Source organism: Oncorhynchus nerka, linkage group LG6 (assembly GCF_034236695.1).
Source record: "Oncorhynchus nerka isolate Pitt River linkage group LG6, Oner_Uvic_2.0, whole genome shotgun sequence".
NCBI classification, from domain to species: domain Eukaryota; kingdom Metazoa; phylum Chordata; class Actinopteri; order Salmoniformes; family Salmonidae; genus Oncorhynchus; species Oncorhynchus nerka.
The window spans coordinates 850,070-873,582 of record NC_088401.1 but is presented as its reverse complement, the minus strand read 5'-3'; positions in this window follow the sequence as shown (position 1 = coordinate 873,582).

Here is a 23,513-nt window from a genome sequence, read left to right as displayed (position 1 = left end):
TATAGTAGTTATAGTAACTATGTATTATATATATATATAGTAGTTATAGTAACTATGTATTATATATAGTAGTTATAGTAACTATGTATTATATATAGTAGTTATAGTAACTATGTATTATATATAGTAGTTATAGTAACTATGTATTATATATAGTAGTTATAGTAACTATGTATTATATATAGTAGTTATAGTAACTATGTATTATATATAGTAGTTATAGTAACTATGTATTATATATAGTAGTTATAGTAACTATGTATTATATATAGTAGTTATAGTAACTATGTATTATATATATAGTAGTTATAGTAACTATGTATTATATATAGTAGTTATAGTAACTATGTATTATATATATATAGTAGTTATAGTAACTATGTATTATATATAGTAGTTATAGTAACTATGTATTATATATAGTAGTTATAGTAACTATGTATTATATATATTATATATATATAGTAGTTATAGTAACTATGTATTATATATAGTAATAGTAACTATGTATTATATATAGTAGTTATAGTAACTATGTATTATATATAGTAGTTATAGTAACTATGTATTATATATAGTAGTTATAGTAACTATGTATTATATATAGTAGTTATAGTAACTATGTATTATATATAGTAACTATGTATTATATATAGTAGTTATAGTAACTATGTATTATATATAGTAGTTATAGTAACTATGTATTATATATAGTAGTTATAGTAACTATGTATTATATATAGTAGTTATAGTAACTATGTATTATATATAGTAGTTATAGTAACTATGTATTATATATAGTAGTTATAGTAACTATGTATTATATATAGTAGTTATAGTAACTATGTATTATATATAGTAGTTATAGTAACTATGTATTATATATATATAGTAGTTATAGTAACTATGTATTATATATAGTAGTTATAGTAACTATGTATTATATATAGTAGTTATAGTAACTATGTATTATATATAGTAGTTATAGTAACTATGTATTATATATAGTAGTAATAGTAACTATGTATTATATATATAGTAGTTATAGTAACTATGTATTATATATATATGTATTATATATAGTAGTTATAGTAACTATGTATTATATATAGTAGTTATAGTAACTATGTATTATATATAGTAACTATGTATTATATATAGTAACTATGTATTATATATAGTAGTTATAGTAACTATGTATTATATATAGTAGTTATAGTAACTATGTATTATATATATATTATAGTAACTATGTATTATATATAGTAGTTATAGTAACTATGTATTATATATAGTAGTTATAGTAACTATGTTATATATAGTTATAGTAACTATGTATTATATATAGTAGTTATAGTAACTATGTATTATATATAGTAGTTATAGTAACTATGTATTATATATAGTAGTTATAGTAACTATGTATTATATATAGTAGTTATAGTAACTATGTATTATATATAGTAGTTATAGTAACTATGTATTATATATAGTAGTTATAGTAACTATGTATTATATATAGTAGTTATAGTAACTATGTATTATATATAGTAGTTATAGTAACTATGTATATATATATATATATATAGTAGTTATAGTAACTATGTATTATATATAGTAGTTATAGTAACTATGTATTAGTTATAGTAACTATGTATTATATATAGTAGTTATAGTAACTATGTATTATATATAGTAGTTATAGTAACTATATTATATATAGTAACTATGTAGTTATAGTAACTATGTATTATATATAGTAGTTATAGTAACTATGTATATATAGTAGTTATAGTAACTATGTATTATATATAGTAATAGTAACTATGTATTATATATAGTAACTATGTATGTATTATATATAGTAGTTATAGTAACTATGTATTATATATATATAGTAACTATGTAGTATATAGTAACTATGTATTATATATAGTAGTTATAGTAACTATGTATTATATATAGTAGTTATAGTAACTATGTATTATATATAGTAGTTATAGTAACTATGTATTATATATAGTAGTTATAGTAACTATGTATTATATATAGTAGTTATAGTAACTATGTATATATAGTATATAGTAACTATGTATTAGTTATAGTAACTATGTATTATATATATAGTAGTTATAGTAACTATGTATTATATATAGTAGTTATAGTAACTATGTATTATATATAGTAGTTATAGTAACTATGTATTATATATAGTAGTTATAGTAACTATGTATTATATATAGTAGTTATAGTAACTATGTATTATATATAGTAGTTATAGTAACTATGTATTATATATAGTAGTTATAGTAACTATGTATTATATATAGTAGTTATAGTAACTATGTATTATATATATAGTAGTTATAGTAACTATGTATTATATATATATAGTAGTTATAGTAACTATGTATTATATATAGTAGTTATAGTAACTATGTATTATATATAGTAGTTATAGTAACTATGTATTATATAGTTATAGTAAGTAACTATGTATTATATATAGTAACTATGTATTATATATAGTAGTTATAGTAACTATGTATTATATATAGTAGTTATAGTAACTATGTATTATATATAGTAGTTATAGTAACTATGTATTATATATAGTAGTTATAGTAACTATGTATTATATATATATAGTAGTTATAGTAACTATGTATTATATATAGTAGTTATAGTAACTATATTATATAGTATTATAGTAACTATATATATATATAGTAGTTATAGTAACTATGTATTATATATATATATAGTAACTATGTTATATATAGTAACTATGTATTATATATAGTAGTTATAGTAACTATGTATTATATATAGTAGTTATAGTAACTATATTTATATATATATAGTAGTTATAGTAACTATGTATTATATATAGTAGTTATAGTAACTATGTATTATATATAGTAGTTATAGTAACTATGTATTATATATAGTAGTTATAGTAACTATGTATTATATATAGTAGTTATAGTAACTATGTATTATATATAGTAGTTATAGTAACTATGTATTATATATAGTAGTTATAGTAACTATGTATTATATATATATTATAGTAACTATAGTATTATATATAGTAGTTATATAACTAGTAGTTATAGTAACTATGTATTATATATAGTAGTTATAGTAACTATGTATTATATATAGTAGTTATAGTAACTATGTAACTATGTATTATATATAGTAGTTATAGTAACTATGTATTATATATAGTAGTTATAGTAACTATGTATTATATATAGTAGTTATAGTAACTATGTATTATATATATAGTAGTATAGTAACTATGTATATAGTAACTATAGTAACTTATATATAGTAGTTATAGTAACTATGTATTATATATAGTAGTTATAGTAACTATGTATTATATATAGTAGTTATAGTAACTATGTATTATATATAGTAGTTATAGTAACTATGTATTATATATATATAGTAGTTATAGTAACTATGTATTATATATAGTAGTTATAGTAACTATGTAGTTATAGTAACTATGTATTATATATAGTAGTTATAGTAACTATGTATTATATATAGTTATAGTTATAGTAACTATGTATTATATATAGTAGTTATAGTAACTATGTATTATATATAGTAGTTATAGTAACTATGTATTATATATATAGTAGTTATAGTAACTATGTATTATATATAGTAGTTATAGTAACTATGTATTATATATAGTAGTTATAGTAACTATGTATTATATATAGTAGTTATAGTAACTATGTATTATATATAGTAGTATAGTAATATATAGTAATATATATGTATTATATAGTTATAGTAACTATGTATTATATATAGTAGTTATAGTAACTATGTATTATATATAGTATATATATATATAGTAGTTATAGTAACTATGTATTATATATATATAGTAGTTATAGTAACTATGTATTATATATAGTAGTTATAGTAACTATGTATTATATATAGTAGTTATAGTAACTATGTATTATATATAGTAGTTATAGTAACTATGTATTATATATAGTAGTTATAGTAACTATGTATTATATATAGTAGTTATAGTAACTATGTATTATATATAGTAGTTATAGTAACTATGTATTATATATAGTAGTTATAGTAACTATGTATTATATATATATAGTAGTTGTAGTAACTATGTATTATATATAGTAGTTATAGTAACTATGTATTATATATAGTAGTTATAGTAACTATGTATTATATATAGTAGTTATAGTAACTATGTATTATATATAGTAATAGTAACTATTATTATATATAGTAGTTATAGTAACTATGTATTATATATAGTAGTTATAGTAACTATGTATTATATATAGTAGTTGTAGTAACTATGTATTATATATAGTAGTTATAGTAACTATGTATTATATATATGGAATACATGGATCACCACAGACAACACTGCTACTATGTATTATATATAGTAGTTATAGTAGCCTATGTATTATATATAGTAGTATAGTGCTATGTATTATATATATATAGTAGTTATAGTAACTATGTATTATATATAGTAGTTATAGTAACTATAGTATTATATATAGTAGTTATAGTAACTATGTATTATATATAGTAGTTATAGTAACTATGTATTATATATAGTAGTTATAGTAACTATGTATTATATATAGTAGTTATAGTAACTGTATTATATATATGTAATACATGGTTATACCACGTGTATCCTACGCTCTCTCTTCGTCACCCCGAGAGCTTCTGGTCAGCGGGGTGGTGGCACCGGGATCCTCATCTCTCCCAAGTGGTCATTCTCTCTTTCTCCCCTTACCCATCTGTCTATCGCCTCCTTTGAATTCCATGCTGTCACAGTTACCAGCCCTTTCAAGCTTAACATCCTTATCATTTATCGCCCTCCAGGTTCCCTCGGAGAGTTCATCAATGAGCTTGATGCCTTGATAAGCTCCTTTCCTGAGGACGGCTCACCTCTCACAGTTCTGGGCGACTTTAACCTCCCCACGCCTACCTTTGACTCATTCCTCTCTGCCTCCTTCTTTCCACTCCTCTCCTCTTTTGACCTCACCCTCTCACCTTCCCCCTACTCACAAGGCAGGAAATACGCTCGACCTCATCTTTACTAGATGCTGTTCTTCCACTAACCTCGTTGCAACTCCTCCAAGTCTCCGACCACTACCTTGTATCCTTTTCCCTCTCGCTCTCATCCAACACTTCCCACACTGCCCCTACTCGGATGGTATCGCGCCGTCCCAACCTTAACTCTCTCTCCCCGCTACTCTCTCCTCTTCCATCCTATCATCTCTTCCCTCTGCTCAAACCTTCTCCAACCTATCTCCTGATTCTGCCTCCTCAACCCTCCTCTCCTCCCTTTCTGCATCCTTTGACTCTCTATGTCCCCTATCCTCCAGGCCGGCTCGGTCTTCCCCTCCCGCTCCGTGGCTCGACGACTCATTGCGAGCTCACAGAACAGGGCTCCGGGCAGCCGAGCGGAAATGGAGGAAAACTATGCCTCCCTGCGGACCTGACATCCTTTCACTCCCTCCTCTCTACATTTTCCTCTTCTCTCTCTGCTGCTAAAGCCACTTTCTACCACTCTAAATTCCAAGCATCTGCCTCTAACCCTAGGAAGCTCTTTGCAACCTTCTCCTCCCTCCTGAATCCTCCTCCCCTCCCCCCTCCTCCCTCTCTGCAGATGACTTCGTCAACCATTTTGAAAAGAAGGTCGACGACATCCGATCCTCGTTTGCTAAGTCAAACGACACCGCTGGTTCTGCTCACACTGCCCTACCCTGTGCTCTGACCTCTTTCTCCCCTCTCTCTCCAGATGAAATCTCGCGTCTTGTGACGGCCGGCCGCCCTACAACCTGCCCGCTTGACCCTATCCCCTCCTCTCTTCTCCAGACCATTTCCGGAGACCTCCTCCCCTACCTCACCTCGCTCATCAACTCATCCCTGACCGCTGGCTACGTCCCTTCCGTCTTCAAGAGAGCGAGAGTTGCACCCCTTCTGAAAAAACCTACACTCGATCCCTCCGATGTCAACAACTACAGACCAGTATCCCTTCTTTCTTTTCTCTCCAAAACTCTTGAACGTGCCGTCCTTGGCCAGCTCTCCCGCTATCTCTCTCAGAATGACCTTCTTGATCCAAATCAGTCAGGTTTCAAGACTAGTCATTCAACTGAGACTGCTCTTCTCTGTATCACGGAGGCGCTCCGCACTGCTAAAGCTAACTCTCTCTCCTCTGCTCTCATCCTTCTAGACCTATCGGCTGCCTTCGATACTGTGAACCATCAGATCCTCCTCTCCACCCTCTCCGAGTTGGGCATCTCCGGCGCGCCCACGCTTGGATTGCGTCCTACCTGACAGGTCGCTCCTACCAGGTGGCGTGGCGAGAATCCGTCTCCACACCACGTGCTCTCACCACTGGTGTCCCCCAGGGCTCTGTTCTAGGCCCTCTCCTATTCTCGCTATACACCAAGTCACTTGGCTCTGTCATAACCTCACATGGTCTCTCCTATCATTGCTATGCAGACGACACACAATTAATCTTCTCCTTTCCCCCTTCTGATGACCAGGTGGCGAATCGCATCTCTGCATGTCTGGCAGACATATCCGTGTGGATGACGGATCACCACCTCAAGCTGAACCTCGGCAAGACGGAACTGCTCTTCCTCCCGGGAAGGACTGCCCGTTCCATGATCTCGCCATCACGGTTGACAACTCCATTGTGTCCTCCTCCCAGAGCGCTAAGAACCTTGGCGTGATCCTGGACAACACCCTGTCGTTCTCAACTAACATCAAGGCGGTGGCCCGTTCCTGTAGGTTCATGCTCTACAACATCCGCAGAGTACGACCCTGCCTCACACAGGAAGCGGCGCAGGTCCTAATCCAGGCACTTGTCATCTCCCGTCTGGATTACTGCAACTCGCTGTTGGCTGGGCTCCCTGCCTGTGCCATTAAACCCCTACAACTCATCCAGAACGCCGCAGCCCGTCTGGTGTTCAACCTTCCCAAGTTCTCTCACGTCACCCCGCTCCTCCGCTCCCTCCACTGGCTTCCAGTAACTATGTTGAAGCTCGCATCCGCTACAAGACCATGGTGCTTGCCTACGGAGCTGTGAGGGGAACGGCACCTCAGTACCTCCAGGCTCTGATCAGGCCCTACACCCAAACAAGGGCACTGCGTTCATCCACCTCTGGCCTGCTCGCCTCCCTACCACTGAGGAAGTACAGTTCCCGCTCAGCCCAGTCAAAACTGTTCGCTGCTCTGGCCCCCCAATGGTGGAACAAACTCCCTCACGACGCCAGGACAGCGGAGTCAATCACCACCTTCCGGAGACACCTGAAACCCCACCTCTTTAAGGAATACCTAGGATAGGATAAAGTAATCCCTCTCACCCCCTCCCCTGAAAAGATTTAGATGCACTACTGTTCCACTGGAGGTCATAAGGTGAATGCACCAATTTGTAAGTCGCTCTGGATAAGAGCGTCTGCTAAATGACTTAAATGTAAATGTAATATATATAGTAGTTATAGTAACTATGTATTATATATAGTAGTTATAGTAACTATGTATTATATATAGTAACTATGTATTATATATAGTAGTTATAGTAACTATGTATTATATATATATAGTAGTTATAGTAACTATGTATTATATATATATAGTAGTTATAGTAACTATGTATTATATATAGTAGTTATAGTAACTACGTATTATATATAGTAGTTATAGTAACTATGTATTATATATATATAGTAGTTATAGTAACTATGTATTATATATAGTAGTTATAGTAACTATGTATTATATATAGTAGTTATAGTAACTATGTATTATATATATATAGTAGTTATAGTAACTATGTATTATATATAGTAGTTATAGTAACTATGTATTATATATATATAGTAGTTATAGTAACTATGTATTATATATAGTAGTTATAGTAACTATGTATTATATATAGTAACTATGTATTATATATAGTAGTTATAGTAACTATGTATTATATATAGTAGTTATAGTAACTATGTATTATATATAGTAGTTATAGTAACTATGTATTATATATATATAGTAGTTATAGTAACTATGTATTATATATAGTAACTATGTATTATATATAGTAGTTATAGTAACTATGTATTATATATATATAGTAGTTATAGTAACTATGTATTATATATAGTAGTTATAGTAACTATGTATTATATATATATAGTAGTTATAGTAGCTATGTATTATATATAGTAGTTATAGTAACTATGTATTATATATAGTAGTTATAGTAACTATGTATTATATATAGTAGTTATATTAACTATGTATTATATATAGTAGTTATAGTAACTATGTATTATATATAGTAACTATGTATTATATATAGTAGTTATATTAACTATGTATTATATATAGTAGTTATAGTAACTATGTATTATATATAGTAACTATGTATTATATATAGTAGTTGTAGTAACTATGTATTATATATAGTAGTTATAGTAACTATGTATTATATATAGTAGTTGTAGTAACTATGTATTATATATAGTAGTTATAGTAACTATGTATTATATATAGTAGTTATAGTAACTATGTATTATATATAGTAGTTATATTAACTATGTATTATATATAGTAGTTATAGTAACTATGTATTATATATAGTAACTATGTATTATATATAGTAGTTATATTAACTATGTATTATATATAGTAGTTATAGTAACTATGTATTATATATAGTAACTATGTATTATATATAGTAGTTGTAGTAACTATGTATTATATATAGTAGTTATAGTAACTATGTATTATATATAGTAGTTGTAGTAACTATGTATTATATATAGTAGTTATAGTAACTATGTATTATATATAGTAGTTATAGTAACTATGTATTATATATAGTAGTTATAGTAACTATGTATTATATATAGTAGTTATAGTAACTATGTATTATATATAGTAGTTATAGTAACTATGTATTATATATAGTAACTATGTATTATATATAGTAGTTATATTATCTATGTACTATTATTTATTGTATTATTTATTGCACTTATAGGAGCAATGTATTATATATAGTGCTTATAGGAGCTATAGGAGCCCTTATTACATTTGATTGAATTAATTTTAGTAAGAATGGAGGGCTGCCGTTTTATCTAATCTAATCAAATAATATTTGATTTGTCACATACACATGGTTAGCAGATATTAATGAGAGTGTAGAGAAATGCTTGTGCTTCTAGTTCCGACAGTGCAGCAATATCTAACAGGTAATCTAACAATTCCCCAACAACGTCCTAATACACACAAATCTAAAGGGGTGAATGAGAATATGTACATATAAGTATATGGATGAGCGATGGCCGAGTGGCATAGGCAAGATGCAGTAGATGGTATAGAATACAGTATATACATATGATGAGTAATATAAGATATGTAAACATTATTAAAGTGACATTATTTAGAGTGCATTATATAAAGTGACTAGTGATCCATTTATTAAAGTGGCATTATATAAAGTGACTAGTGATCCATTTATTAAAGTGGCATTATATAAAGTGACTAGTGATCCATTTATTAAAGTGGCCAGTGATTGGGTCTCAATGTAGGCAGCAGACTCTCTGAGTTAGTGATGGCTGTTTAGCAGTATGATGACCTTGCGATAGAAGCTGTTTTTCAATCTCTCGATCCCAGCTTTGATGCACCTGTACTGACCTCGCCTTCTGGATGATAGCAGGATGAACAGGCCGTGGCTCAGGTGGTTGATGTCCTTGATCTTTTTGGCCTTCCTGTAACATCGGGTGGTGTAGGTGTCCTGGAGGGCAGGTAGTTTGCCCCCGGTGATGCGTTGTGCACACAGCACCAGCCTCTGGAGAGCCTTGCGACAGGGGCCCCCCAGGGGTGCGTGCTTAGTCCCCTCCTGTACTCCCTGTTCACCCATGACTGCATGGCCAGGCACGACTCCAACACCATCATTAAGTTGACACAACGGTGGTAGGCCTCATCACCGACAACGATGTGACAGCCTATAGGCAGGTGGAGACTGAAAAGATTTGGCAAGGTCCCCAGATCCTCAAAAAGTTCTACAGCTGCACCCTCGAGAGCATCCTGACCGGTTGCATCACTGGCGGGTATTGCAACAGCTCGGCGTCGAACCGGGAGGTGTTACAGACCGGGCGTACAGCCCAGTATTAGTATTATTAGGGATCCCCATTCCTGGGGACCAAACACATTAAGGCACTTAACATTACATATGAAACAAAATATAAAACAGTACATAACATTATTACACCACTACATAGAGTGCATTCGGAGAGTATTCAGACCTCTTGACTATTTCCACATTTTGTTACGTTACAGCCTTATTCTAAAATATATATATTTTTTCAAATCCTCAATCTACTTGCACTACACGATAATGAGGAGGCAAAAAAAAAATGTATGACATAAAAATCTGAAACATCACATTGACATAAATAGTCAGACCCTTTACTCAGTACTTTGTTCAAGTCTAGACTCTGACTGGGTCAAGGACATTAAGAGACTAGTCTCAAAGTCACTCCTGCGTTGTCTTGGATGTGTGCTAGGGTTGTTGTCCTGGTGGAACATGAACCTTCACCCCAAACCCGCTGTGGAGCAGGTTTTCATCTCGCTGTACTTTGCTGCATTCATCTTGCCCTTGATCCTGACTAGTCTCCCAGTCCCTGCCGCTGAAAAACATCACCACAGCAAGATGCCACCACCATGATTCACCGTAGGGATGGTGCCAGGTTTCCTCCAGACGTGACGCTTGGCCTTCAGGCCAAAGAGTTCAATCCTGGTTTCATCAGACCAGACGATATTGTTTCTCATGGTCTGAGAGTCTTTAGGTGCCTTTTAGCAAGCGCCACGAGGGCTGTCATATGCCTTTTACTGAGGAGTGGGTTGGCCGGGCAGCCAGCTCTAGGAAGAGTCTTAGTAGTTCCAAACATGTTTAATTTAAGAATGATGGAGGCCCCTGTGTTCTTGGGGACCTGCTACCCTTTCCCAGATCTGTCCCTCGACAGAATGCTCTCTCGGAGCTCTACGGATAATTCCTTCGACCTCGTGGCTTGGTTTTTGCTCTAACATTCACTGTCAACTGTGGGACCTTATATAGACAGGTGTGTGCCTTTCTAAATCATGTCCAATCAATTGAATTTACCACAGGTGGACTCCAATCAAGTTGCAGAAACATCTCAAGGTGTCACGCCCTAACCTTAGAGAGCTTTTTTATGTCTCTGTTTGGTTTGGTCAGGGTGTGATTTGGGTATTCTATGTTCAAATCAAATCAAATCAAATTTATTTATATAGCCCTTCGTACATCAGCTGATATCTCAAAGTGCTGTACAGAAACCCAGCCTAAAACCCCAAACAGCAAGCAATGCAGGTGTAGAAGCACGGTGGCTAGGAAAAACTCCCTAGAAAGGCCAAAACCTAGGAAGAAACCTAGAGAGGAACCAGGCTATGTGGGGTGGCCAGTCCTCTTCTGGCTGTGCCGGGTGGAGATTATAACAGAACATGGCCAAGATGTTCAAATGTTCATAAATGACCAGCATGGTTGAATAATAATAAGGCAGAACAGTTGAAACTGGAGCAGCAGCACGGTCAGGTGGACTGGGGACAGCAGGGAGTCATCATGTCAGGTAGTCCTGGGGTATGGTCCTAGGGCTCAGGTCCTCCGAGAGAGAGAAAGAAAGAGAGAAGGAGAGCATTAGAGAACGCACACTTAGATTCACACAGGACATCGAATAGGACAGGAGAAGTACTCCAGATATTACAAACTGACCCTAGCCCCCGACACATAAACTACTGCAGCATAAATATTGGAGGCTGAGACAGGAGGGGTCAGGAGACACTGTGGCCCCATCCGAGGACACCCCCGGACAGGGCCAAACAGGAAGGATATAACCCCACCCACTTTGCCAAAGCACAGCCCCCACACCACTAGAGGGATATCTTCAACCATATCTTCTTTAGTTCTATTATTTGTATTTCTATGCTTTGGCCGGGAATGGTTCTCAATCAGGGACAGCTGTCTATCGTTGTCTCATTGGGAACCATACTTAGGTAGCCCTTTTTCCCCACCTGTCTTTGTGGTTAACTTTGTTTGTTTGTTTGTTTGTTTGTTTGTTTGTTTGTTTGTTTGTTTTGGATTGTTTATTGTTTTTGTCAGCGTCATATAAATAAATAAATAAATATAAATATAAATATAAATGCTCACCACCCTGCGCTTTGGGCTACTTCTGTTGACGGCCGTGACACAAGGATGATAATTGGAAACAGGATGCACCTGAGCTCAATTTCGAGTCTTGTAGCAAAGGGTCTGAATGCTTATGTAAATAAGGTATTTTAAAAAATACATTTCCAAACATTCTTAACCTGTTTTTGCTTTGTCATTATGGTTATTTATTGTGTGTAGATTACTAAATTTAAAAAAATCCATTTTAGAAATGGATTAGCCCTCCACGCCCACAGAACAGCCTCAATTCGCTGGTCTATACAAGGTGTCGAAAGTGTTCCACAGGGATGCTGGCCCATGTTGACTCTACAAGGTGTTGAAAGTGTTCCACAGGGATGCTGGTCCATGTTGACTCTACAAGGTGTTGAAAGCGTTCCACAGGGATGCTGGCCCATGTTGACTCTACAAGGTGTTGAAAGTGTTCCACAGGGATGCTGGCCCATGTTGACTCTACAAGGTGTTGAAAGCGTTCCACAGGGATGCTGGCCCATGTTGACTCTACAAGGTGTTGAAAGTGTTCCACAGGGATGCTGGCCCATGTTGACTCTACAAGGTGTTGAAAGTGTTCCACAGGGATGCTGGCCCATGTTGACTCTACAAGGTGTTGAAAGTGTTCCACAGGGATGCTGGTCCATGTTGACTCTACAAGGTGTTGAAAGTGTTCCATAGGGATGCTGGTCCATGTTGACTCTACAAGGTGTTGAAAGCGTTCCACAGGGATGCTGGCCCCATGTTGACTCTACAAGGTGTTGAAAGTGTTCCACAGGGATGCTGGCCCATGTTGACTCTACAAGGTGTTGAAAGCGTTCCACAGGGATGCTGGTCCATGTTGACTCTACAAGGTGTTGAAAGTGTTCCACAGGGATGCTGGTCCATGTTGACTCTACAAGGTGTTGAAAGTGTTCCATAGGGATGCTGGTCCATGTTGACTCTACAAGGTGTTGAAAGCGTTCCACAGGGATGCTGGCCCCATGTTGACTCTACAAGGTGTTGAAAGTGTTCCACAGGGATGCTGGTCCATGTTGACTCTACAAGGTGTTGAAAGTGTTCCACAGGGATGCTGGTCCATGTTGACTCTACAAGGTGTTGAAAGCGTTCCACAGGGGAAGCTGGCCCATGTTGACTCTACAAGGTGTCGAAAGCGTTCCACAGGGATGCTGGCCCATGTTGACTCTACAAGGTGTCGAAAGCGTTCCACAGGGATGCTGGCCCATGTTGACTCTACAAGGTGTCGAAAGCGTTCCACAGGGATGCTGGCCCATGTTGACTCTACAAGGTGTCGAAAGCGTTCCACAGGGATGCTGGCCCATGTTGACTCTACAAGGTGTCGAAAGCGTTCCACAGGGATGCTGGCCCATGTTGACTCTACAAGGTGTTGAAAGCGTTCCACAGGGATGCTGGCCCATGTTGACACCAATGCTTCCCACAGTTGTGTCAAGTTGGCTTCATGTCCTTTGGGTGGTGGACCATTCTTGATACACACAGGAAACTGTTGAATGTGGAAAAAGCCAGCAGTGCTGCAGTTCTTGACACAAACCAGCGCGCCTGGCACCTACTACCATACCCCCGTTCAAAGGCACTTATATATGTTGTCGTGCCCGTGAATGGTACACACACACACAATGCATGGCTCAATTGTCTCAAGGCTTAAAAATCCTTCTTTAACCGGTCTTCATCTACACTGATTGAAGTGGATTTAACAAGCGACATCAATAAGGGATCATAGCTTTCACCTGGATTGACCTGGTCAGTCTATGTCATGGAAAGAGCAGGTATTCTTAATGTTTTGTCCTCTGTGTATATAGGGTTATAGGGTGGTGCAATTTCCTTTTTTCCAAACAAATGTGTAATGTAACAATGTGCAACACACCGTCTAGTCTGCCAGAAAGACACACGAAGAAGAAGAATACCCGACCAAGTGACCTCTCAACTCTGATCATGCTGTACCCTCTATGGGTCAGGCAGTTCAGAAGGGGGAGAAGGGGAGGGGTTCACCAACACAGCTGATATAACCTAGAGGATTTCGAGAGGGGGAGGGAGAATGTTATGGAGACAATAAGGTAGTTAAAGAGACAGTGTTCAACAGGAATCTGTGTGTATGTCTGTGGCCTCACCTGGTGTCCACACTAAGTGGCTGCAGAGTACTGAAAAACCCATTCACACGAACACGAGGACAAACCATACAGCGTAGTTATAGAAATAATGGAGTGTCTTACTGTTCTCCGTGGTCGGCCATCTTGTCTATTATTTGAAGGTGGAAGGAGCCACAGTTATACACCTGAGCCTGCTTACTGCACAACACAATCCATCAATCAGATTGATTAAATATTGTGTAGGTGTGGGGTTGTAGGGTGTCTAACTGTTATACATTTTTGGAATATGTGTGACTCTTAAAAGAACCTGCTTGGTTTTTGTGCTGTTGGCCCCCATCCTTGCAATATTCTGCAGAACAGCAGACCTCTCCTCTGTCACATGGTGGAGAGCTGCAGGTCCCCACCTGGTCCTCGTATCCATCCTTGTGTAGTCATACAGGACACAGGTAGACTTTACACAAGCCTATGCTTTAGCAGGGTGGACCCAATGACTGGGCGGTACATTCGCAACTGGGACGCCAGCATGCCGAAAGGGCACTCGATGGTCAGCCTGTCCCGGGAGAGGCGGTATTTAAAGACCCTGTTCCTCCTGGGGATGGTCACTCCAAGGAAGGGCCACATGATGTTTCTCCGGAGAGGAAAGGTCTAGTCTCCCATGAAGACATGGGGCAGGGGTCTCCGGGCTTGCAGGACCACATGCTTGCCATCCACTGATCCCAGACAATGAGGAAAGTTCCACTGTTCTTCAAAGGCAACAGTGATGATGCTGCAGTCGTCCTTAGTTGGGACAGGCATGAATTCCCCCATGAGACAGTCCCACATTTCCCTGGTCACACTCCTGATGATAAACCCCACCGTGCATCAACCCAAGCATTTCACTCTAAGGTGAAATACACCTGTTGTATTCAGCATTTCACTGTGATGTCTACACCTGTTGTATTTGGCGCATGTGACAAATAACATTTGATTTGATCTATAGGAATACGGAAGGTAATGTCATTATTAGACAAACAGGCTTCATTATACTCAAATTAATATATTATGTTACTTTCATCTCCGTCCTCAGTTTCTCTCTAGGGACTGGATTATCTCCATCCTCAGTGTCTCTCTAGGGACTGGATTATCTCCATCCTCAGTTTCTCTTTAGGGACTAGATTATCTCCGTCCTCAATTTCTCTTTAGGGACTAGATTATCTCCATCCTCAGTTTCTCTTTAGGGACTAGATTATCTCCGTCCTCAGTTTCTCTTTAGGGACTAGATTATCTCAGTCCTCAGTTTCTCTTTAGGGACTAGATTATCTCCGTCCTCAGTTTCTCTCTAGGAACTAGATTATCTCCGTCCTCAGTTTCTCTCTAGGAACTAGATTATCTCCGTCCTCAGTTTCTCTCTAGGAACTAGATTATCTCCGTCCTCAGTTTCTCTTTAGGGACTAGATTATCTCCGTCCTCAGTTTCTCTTTTGGGGACTAGATTATCTCCGTCTTCAGTTTCTCTCTAGGGACTAGATTATCTCCGTCTTCAGTTTCTCTCTAGGGACTAGAAATACACAAAAGTACTTGCTCTATCCAGAGTAGCCAGCCTTCTCTCTCCCTTCTTTGACAGCTGCTATCAGTTGACCTTCTTCCATGGCTGTTAACTAGCTACCTACAAATGCATTTGGAGACTCCAACACCCTCCATTAAGTTCGCTGACGTCATCAGACGACATGGCGGTGGTAGACCTGAACACTGACGACGATGAAACAGCCTAATGGGAGGTCGTCAGGCTTGCCTAGTTAAATAAAGATGAAATAAAATAATTGATGGGGCTGTTGTGGAACAGGTCGAAAGCTTCAGATTCAGTGTCCACATCACTAAGGAACTGTCATGGTTCACATGGCATGGATTCCTAGATCCTCAAAACGTTCTTCAACTGCACCATCGAGAGCATCCTGACCAGTTGCATTACCGCCTGGTATGGCAACTGCTCGGCATCTGACCGTAAGGCACTACAGAGGGTAGTGCGTCTGGCCCAGTACATCACTGAGGCCAAGCTTCCTGTCATCTAAGACCTATATACTAGGCCATGTCAGAGGAATGGCCAAAAAATTGTCTAAGACTCCAGTCACCCAAGTCGTAGACTGTTCTCTCTGAAACTGGCTCTCATGAGGTCCGCCACAGGAAAGGAAGACCCAGAGTTACCTCTGCTGCAGAGGATAAGTTCATTAGAGTTACCAGCCTCAGAAATTGAAGCCCAAATAAATGCTTCACATAGTTTAAGTAACAGACATCTCAGCATCAACATGGTCAAATTGCTGAAAAGAAAACACTACTAAAAAGACACCGATTTGCTTTGGCCAAGAAACACGAGCAATGGACATTAGACAGGTGGAAATCTGTCCTTTGGTCTGATGAGTCCAAATGAGAGATTTTTGGGTCCAACCTCAGTGTCTTTGCGAGATGCAGAGTAGGTGAACGAATGATCTCTGCATTTGTGGTCCCCACCATGACGCATGGGGGTGAAGGTGTGATGGTGGTTTGCTGGTGACACTGTCTGTGATTTATTTAGAAGGTACACTTAACCAGCATGTTTGACACAGCATTCTGCAGCGATACGCCATCCCATCTGGTTTGCGCTTAGTGGGACTATCATTTGTTTTTCAACATGACAGTGACCCAACACACCTCAAGGCTATGTAAGGGCTATTTGACCAAGAAGGAGAGTGATAGAGTGCTGCATCAGATGACCTGGCCTCCACAATCACACAACCTCAACCCAATTGGGATGAGTTAGACTGCAGAGTGATGGAAAAGCAGCCAACAAGTGCTCAGCATATGTGGGAACTCCTTCAAGATGGTTGCAAAAGCATTCCAGGTGAAGCTGGCTGAGAGAATGCCAAGAGTGTGCAAAGTGGTCATCAAGGCAAAGGGTGGCTACATTGAAGAATCAAAAAATATAATTTAACACTTTTTTTGGTTACTACATGATTCCATATGTGTTATTTCATAGTTTTGATGTCTTCACTATTATTCTACAATGTAGAAAATAGTTAAAATAAAGAAAAACCCTTGAATGAGTAGCTGTGTCCAAACTTTTGACTTGCACTGTATAAAGGCTGTTAAGTATTATTGTTTCCAGAAAGGAGTGTGTGTGTATATATACTTATGACCGGTAGTGTGTATGTTCGGCCTGACAGTAGAAGATGCTGATAATTATGAGGGTTTTGGAAGAAATTGGTCTGCTGGTCTCTGGAAGAAATGATGAGTCCTCAATGTCTGAAACCGAGTGAAGACAGAGTGTAAATGTATTCGACACAAGAACGACTCGAGACCAGAACCGAAATGTGGACCGACTCCACCTTCCCCAATGCATCCTTCACCATTAACATCAAATGGATCTCAGTTCAACAAGAAACTGCTTTTAGCTCCTTCTTCTTCATGTCTTCATTCTCACCAACTTCACTCACGCCAACTCAATCAAACAGTGCTTCTGCTTCCACTATTACAAAGCATATGACTGTATAAGCCCAAAAGCAAACTGATTCCAACTCTACCACAGCCTATGTTTCCAATAGGAGCAAGTTAAGCAAGGAGATGGCACAGAGCCAAGCACGAACTAGCAAGATCCTAGGCTGGTTGTAGCATGTATTTGCCTGTGAAGGGCGCGTGTTCAATAACTCAGTTCGCACTCCTTTTAAACAAAACCATTTTTGGAAACTTTGGCAAAGGCTGAAGTCTAAAAAGGGGTAAAAGTCTTCTTATCCACTCTGTTCATAACAGATTCTACTTATCCACTCTGTTCATAACAGATTCTACTTATCCACTCTGTTCATAACAGATTCTACTTATCCACTCTGTTCATAACATATTCTACTTATCCACTCTGTTCATAACAGATTCTACTTATCCACTCTGTTCATAACAGATTCATGTTTTGGGAAAAGAAAACCGCATTGAGATCGAATGTTTCATCGATGAGAAATGTGCAGAATGTCGTCCCGGTTCTATCTCGTGCCATACTCTCCCACTGCCAGACACTGGACTTCCTCTCCTCACCATGGGGTTTTGTCTTTGGGCAAAAGGCCATCCTCTGTCCTCTCTCTTCCATGATCTGGAAACCGATAGGTGGTTGAGGAATCTGTCAATTCGTTAGTAGGCTAACGGAAGAGTATCCTCCTAGATGGCGTCCTTTGGCGAGAAAGTACAAGTTCATCGAGGACACTCGTGTGTATCCTACCGCAGAATAGTTTTGAAATCTGCCACACACCTCTTAAATCAGTTTTTTTTTTAATCAGAGGAGAAAAACATGCACATGTTTAAACAATCAAAGTCTAAGCCCTGTCTTAGCCGGGGGTTCTACTAAGCTATGAGGAATTGTTTTAAGAAGGTCATAACAAGGATCATTTAGCTATTTGATTTGGAATTTTAAAACGCATTGAAGTATAAAAAAAATACATTCAAAAATGATTTGATCCATTTATTTTGGGCCTTACTGCTATTAGCCCATACAAATGCATTGAACAACAGATTCACTACACGGAACAACAGATTCACTACACGGAACAACAGATTCACTACACGGAACAACAGATTCACTACACGGAACAACAGATTCACTACACGGAACAACAGATTCACTACACGGAACAACAGATTCACTACACGGAACAGATTCACTACACGGAACAACAGATTCACTACACGGAACAACAGATTCACTACACGGAACAGATTCACTACACGGAACAACAGATTCACTACACGGAACAACAGATTCACTACACGGAACAACAGATTCACTACACGGAACAACAGATTCACTACACGGAACAACAGATTCACTACACGGAACAACAGATTCACTACACGGAACAACAGATTCACTACACGGAACAACAGATTCACTACACGGAACAACAGATTCACTACACGGAACAACAGAAAGTCCCCCAAAAATATCAAAAGGAAGTTTGTTCTGAAGTATCTCTCATATACTAGGATCTTTTAACATGTATTTAAGCCCATATTTTTGCCAATAAACAGTCTCCATATATACTTACATTTAGTATTTTTACTGGTACTGGGAACATGAGTCTTGTAAGGCCGGTCCTAGAGAAAAACAACCGAAACGTACATGTTAGTTAGAGTCTCACCTTTGCACAGAGGGGCCATATTAGTGTGTAGCCCAAAAGGTTCCGAAACTACAGACAGAAGTTGGCTGTACCGATGTCATAAGAGTCTTCTGAACCATCTTGTTAGTGAGAGTCTCATCTGTCAATATAGGGGTCATAGTTTATAGGCCAAACAACTCAGACCGATTTCCGGGATTTCGCCTGCCTTCCCGCCACTGAGACAAAGACTCCCATTGTTAGAGTGGAGACATGAGCATCTCGTCATTGTGGGTGGCAGGTAGCCTAGTGGTTAGAGTGTTGGGCCAGTAAACGAAAAGTTGCTAGATCGATCCCTGAGCTGACAAGGTAAAAATCTGTCGTTCTGCCCCTGAACAAGGCAGTTAACCCACTGTTCCCAGGCTGTCATTCTGCCCCTGAACAAGGCAGTTAACCCACTGTTCCCAGGCTGTCATTCTGCCCCTGAACAAGGCAGTTAACCCACTGTTCCCAGGCTGTCATTCTGCCCCCTGAACAAGGCAGTTAACCCACTGTTCCCAGGCTGTCATTCTGCCCCTGAACAAGGCAGTTAACCCACTGTTCCCAGGCTGTCATTCTGCCCCTGAACAAGGCAGTTAACCCACTGTTCCCAGGCTGTCATTCTGCCCCCTGAACAAGGCAGTTAACCCACTGTTCCCAGGCTGTCATTCTGCCCCCTGAACAAGGCAGTTAACCCACTGTTCCCAGGCTGTCATTCTGCCCCCTGAACAAGGCAGTTAACCCACTGTTCCCAGGCTGTCATTCTGCCCCTGAACAAGGCAGTTAACCCACTGTTCCCAGGCTGTCGTTCTGCCCCCTGAACAAGGCAGTTAACCCACTGTTCCCAGGCTGTCATTCTGCCCCTGAACAAGGCAGTTAACCCACTGTTCCCAGGCTGTCATTCTGCCCCTGAACAAGGCAGTTAACCCACTGTTCCCAGGCTGTCGTTCTGCCCCCTGAACAAGGCAGTTAACCCACTGTTCCCAGGCTGTCATTCTGCCCCTGAACAAGGCAGTTAACCCACTGTTCCCAGGCTGTCGTTCTGCCCCCTGAACAAGGCAGTTAACCCACTGTTCCCAGGCTGTCATTCTGCCCCCTGAACAAGGCAGTTAACCCACTGTTCCCAGGCTGTCGTTCTGCCCATGAACAAGGCAGTTCTCACTGTTCCCCGGTAGGTAGTCATTGTAAATAAGAATGTGTTCTTAACTGACATGCCTAGTTAAATAAAGGTTAAATAAAATATACATAAAGATCTCTGGTGAATTGGAAAGTAAAGTTGGCAGGTGCACAGTTAGGATGCTGGATTGCCCTAAAGTAAATAGATGTTTCTCCAAAAATAATTTAATTTCTCCTATCTAAATAAAATACTTCACCAGGGATCATGACTCAGCCACATAGGATCATTTGCTAGTTTTAAAATGTTTTTCTGTGGATTGTATCAAATCACCAGTGTGTTTGGGAAGCCCGCAATTTGGGATGTAATGTTACAATGTTTTACTTCACTAGCAATAGCTCAAGTCGAGACAAAAAGGGAGGCAGACAGGCGGAGTATGTTGTGAAAATATTGAATCAAATATTTCTCAGATACCGGAACTTGTAAATTCAAAAAGACTATAATACAACAGTAACAGAAGCCGAGCAATTCCATGGAACAACTGCATTTTCTTTTTACAGACCTCAGGCTTTATAGGTTTCCACCTTCAGATAACACACATGGTCCCTCCCCTCTATGTAGATGAGTAACACCCCTTGGCCTCTATAGGTTTCCACCTTCAGATAACACACATAGTCCCTCCCCTCTATGTAGATGAGTAACACCCCTTGGCCTCTATAGGTTTCCACCTTCAGATAACACACATGGTCCCTCCCCTCTATGTAGATGAGTAACACCCCTTGGCCTCTATAGGTTTCCACCTTCAGATAACACACATGGTCCCTCTCCTCTATGTAGATGAGTAACACCCCTTGGCCTCTATAGGTTTCCACCTTCAGATAACACACATAGTCCCTCCCTCTATGTAGATGAGTAACACCCCTTGGCCTCTATAGGTTTCCACCTTCAGATAACACACATGGTCCCTCCCCTCTATGTAGATGAGTAACACCCCTTGGCCTCTATAGGTTTCCACCTTCAGATAACACACATAGTCCCTCCCCTCTATGTAGATGAGTAACACCCCTTGGCCTCTATAGGTTTCCACCTTCAGATAACACACATAGTCCCTCCCTCTATGTAGATGAGTAACACCCTTGGCCTCTATAGGTTTCCACCTTCAGATAACACACATGGTCCCTCCCCTCTATGTAGATGAGTAACACCCCTTGGCCTCTATAGGTTTCCACCTTCAGACAACACACATAGTCCCTCCCCTCTATGTAGATGAGTAACACCCCTTGGCCTCTATAGGTTTCCACCTTCAGATAACACACATGGTCCCTCCCCTCTATGTAGATGAGTAACACCCCTTGGCCTCTATAGGTTTCCACCTTCAGATAACACACATGGTCCCTCTCCTCTATGTAGATGAGTAACACCCCTTGGCCTCTATAGGTTTCCACCTTCAGATAACACACATGGTCCCTCTCCTCTATGTAGATGAGTAACACCTCAGGCTTTATAGGTTTCCACCTTCAGATAACACACATGGTCCCTCTCCTCTATGTAGATGAGTAACACCCCTTGGCCTCTATAGGTTTCCACCTTCAGATAACACACATGGTCCCTCTCCTCTATGTAGATGAGTAACACCCCTTGGCGTCTCGCCATCATCATCTTCTTGTCCCAATTCTTGCTTGTTTAACGCCCACATTGGGGCGGCAGGGTAGCCTAGTGGCTAGTAACTGGAAGGTTGCAAGTTCAAATCCCCGAGCTGACAAGGTACAAATCTGTTGTTCTGCCCCTGAACAGGCAGTTAACCCACTGTTCCTAGGCTGTCATTGAAAATAAGAATTTGTTCTTAACTGACTTGCCTAGTTAAATAAAGGTAAAATAAAAAAAATCTGCTCAGTTTACATTATAATGGCAGTGCCATAGTGTTAATATATTTCTTACATATATACTTTTACATATATACTTTCCTAATAATACTTGGTTAGTTCAAGCATATGTTTTTATTACAGACATATGGTGCCTGCATGAATTAACTAAAGTACACATTTTCTGCTTACGTTCTGTTTTTACATGTCTAGTGATTAACTCCATGTTGACCCAGTCTGTAAACTCCCGTGGATTCTGCTTACGTTCTGTTTTTACATGTCTAGTGATTAACTCCATGTTGACCCAGTCTGTAAACTCCCGTGGATTCTGCTTACGTTCTGTTTTTACATGTCTAGTGATTAACTCCATGTTGACCCAGTCTGTAAACTCCCGTGGATTCTGCTTACGTTCTGTTTTTACATGTCTAGTGATTAACTCCATGTTGACCCAGTCTGTAAACTCCCGTGGATTCTGCTTAAGTTCTGTTTTTACATGTCTAGTGATTAACTCCATGTTGACCCAGTCTGTAAACTCCCGTGGATTCTGCTTACGTTCTGTTTTTACATGTCTAGTGATTAACTCCATGTTGACCCAGTCTCTACACTCCCGTGGATTCTGCTTAAGTTCTGTTTTTACATGTCTAGTGATTAACTCCATGTTGACCCAGTCTCTACACTCCCGTGGATTCTGCTTATGTTCTGTTTTTACATGTCCAACGGTTAACTCTTTGTTTATCCAGCTCTGTTCGTTCACCTGAGCTCAGCCTTTATCCTGTTTACACAAGTCTATTAATTAACCCTATGTTTTCTGTCTCAATACTTCAGGGAGAACAGTCTGGATACTGGAAAATCAACCATAGTCATGAATTTTCACCTACAAGTAGAGAGCTTGTGATTGAAAGAACCAGAATTTATCATGATATTTTCTAATGTTTTGTATTTGTCGGCTTTAGGCCTATGCATTTCACTTAGTCGAGGATGGAAGTTAGAGGCCTACTGCTGCATCTCTGAGTTTAACATGAGTTTCTCCCCCTCC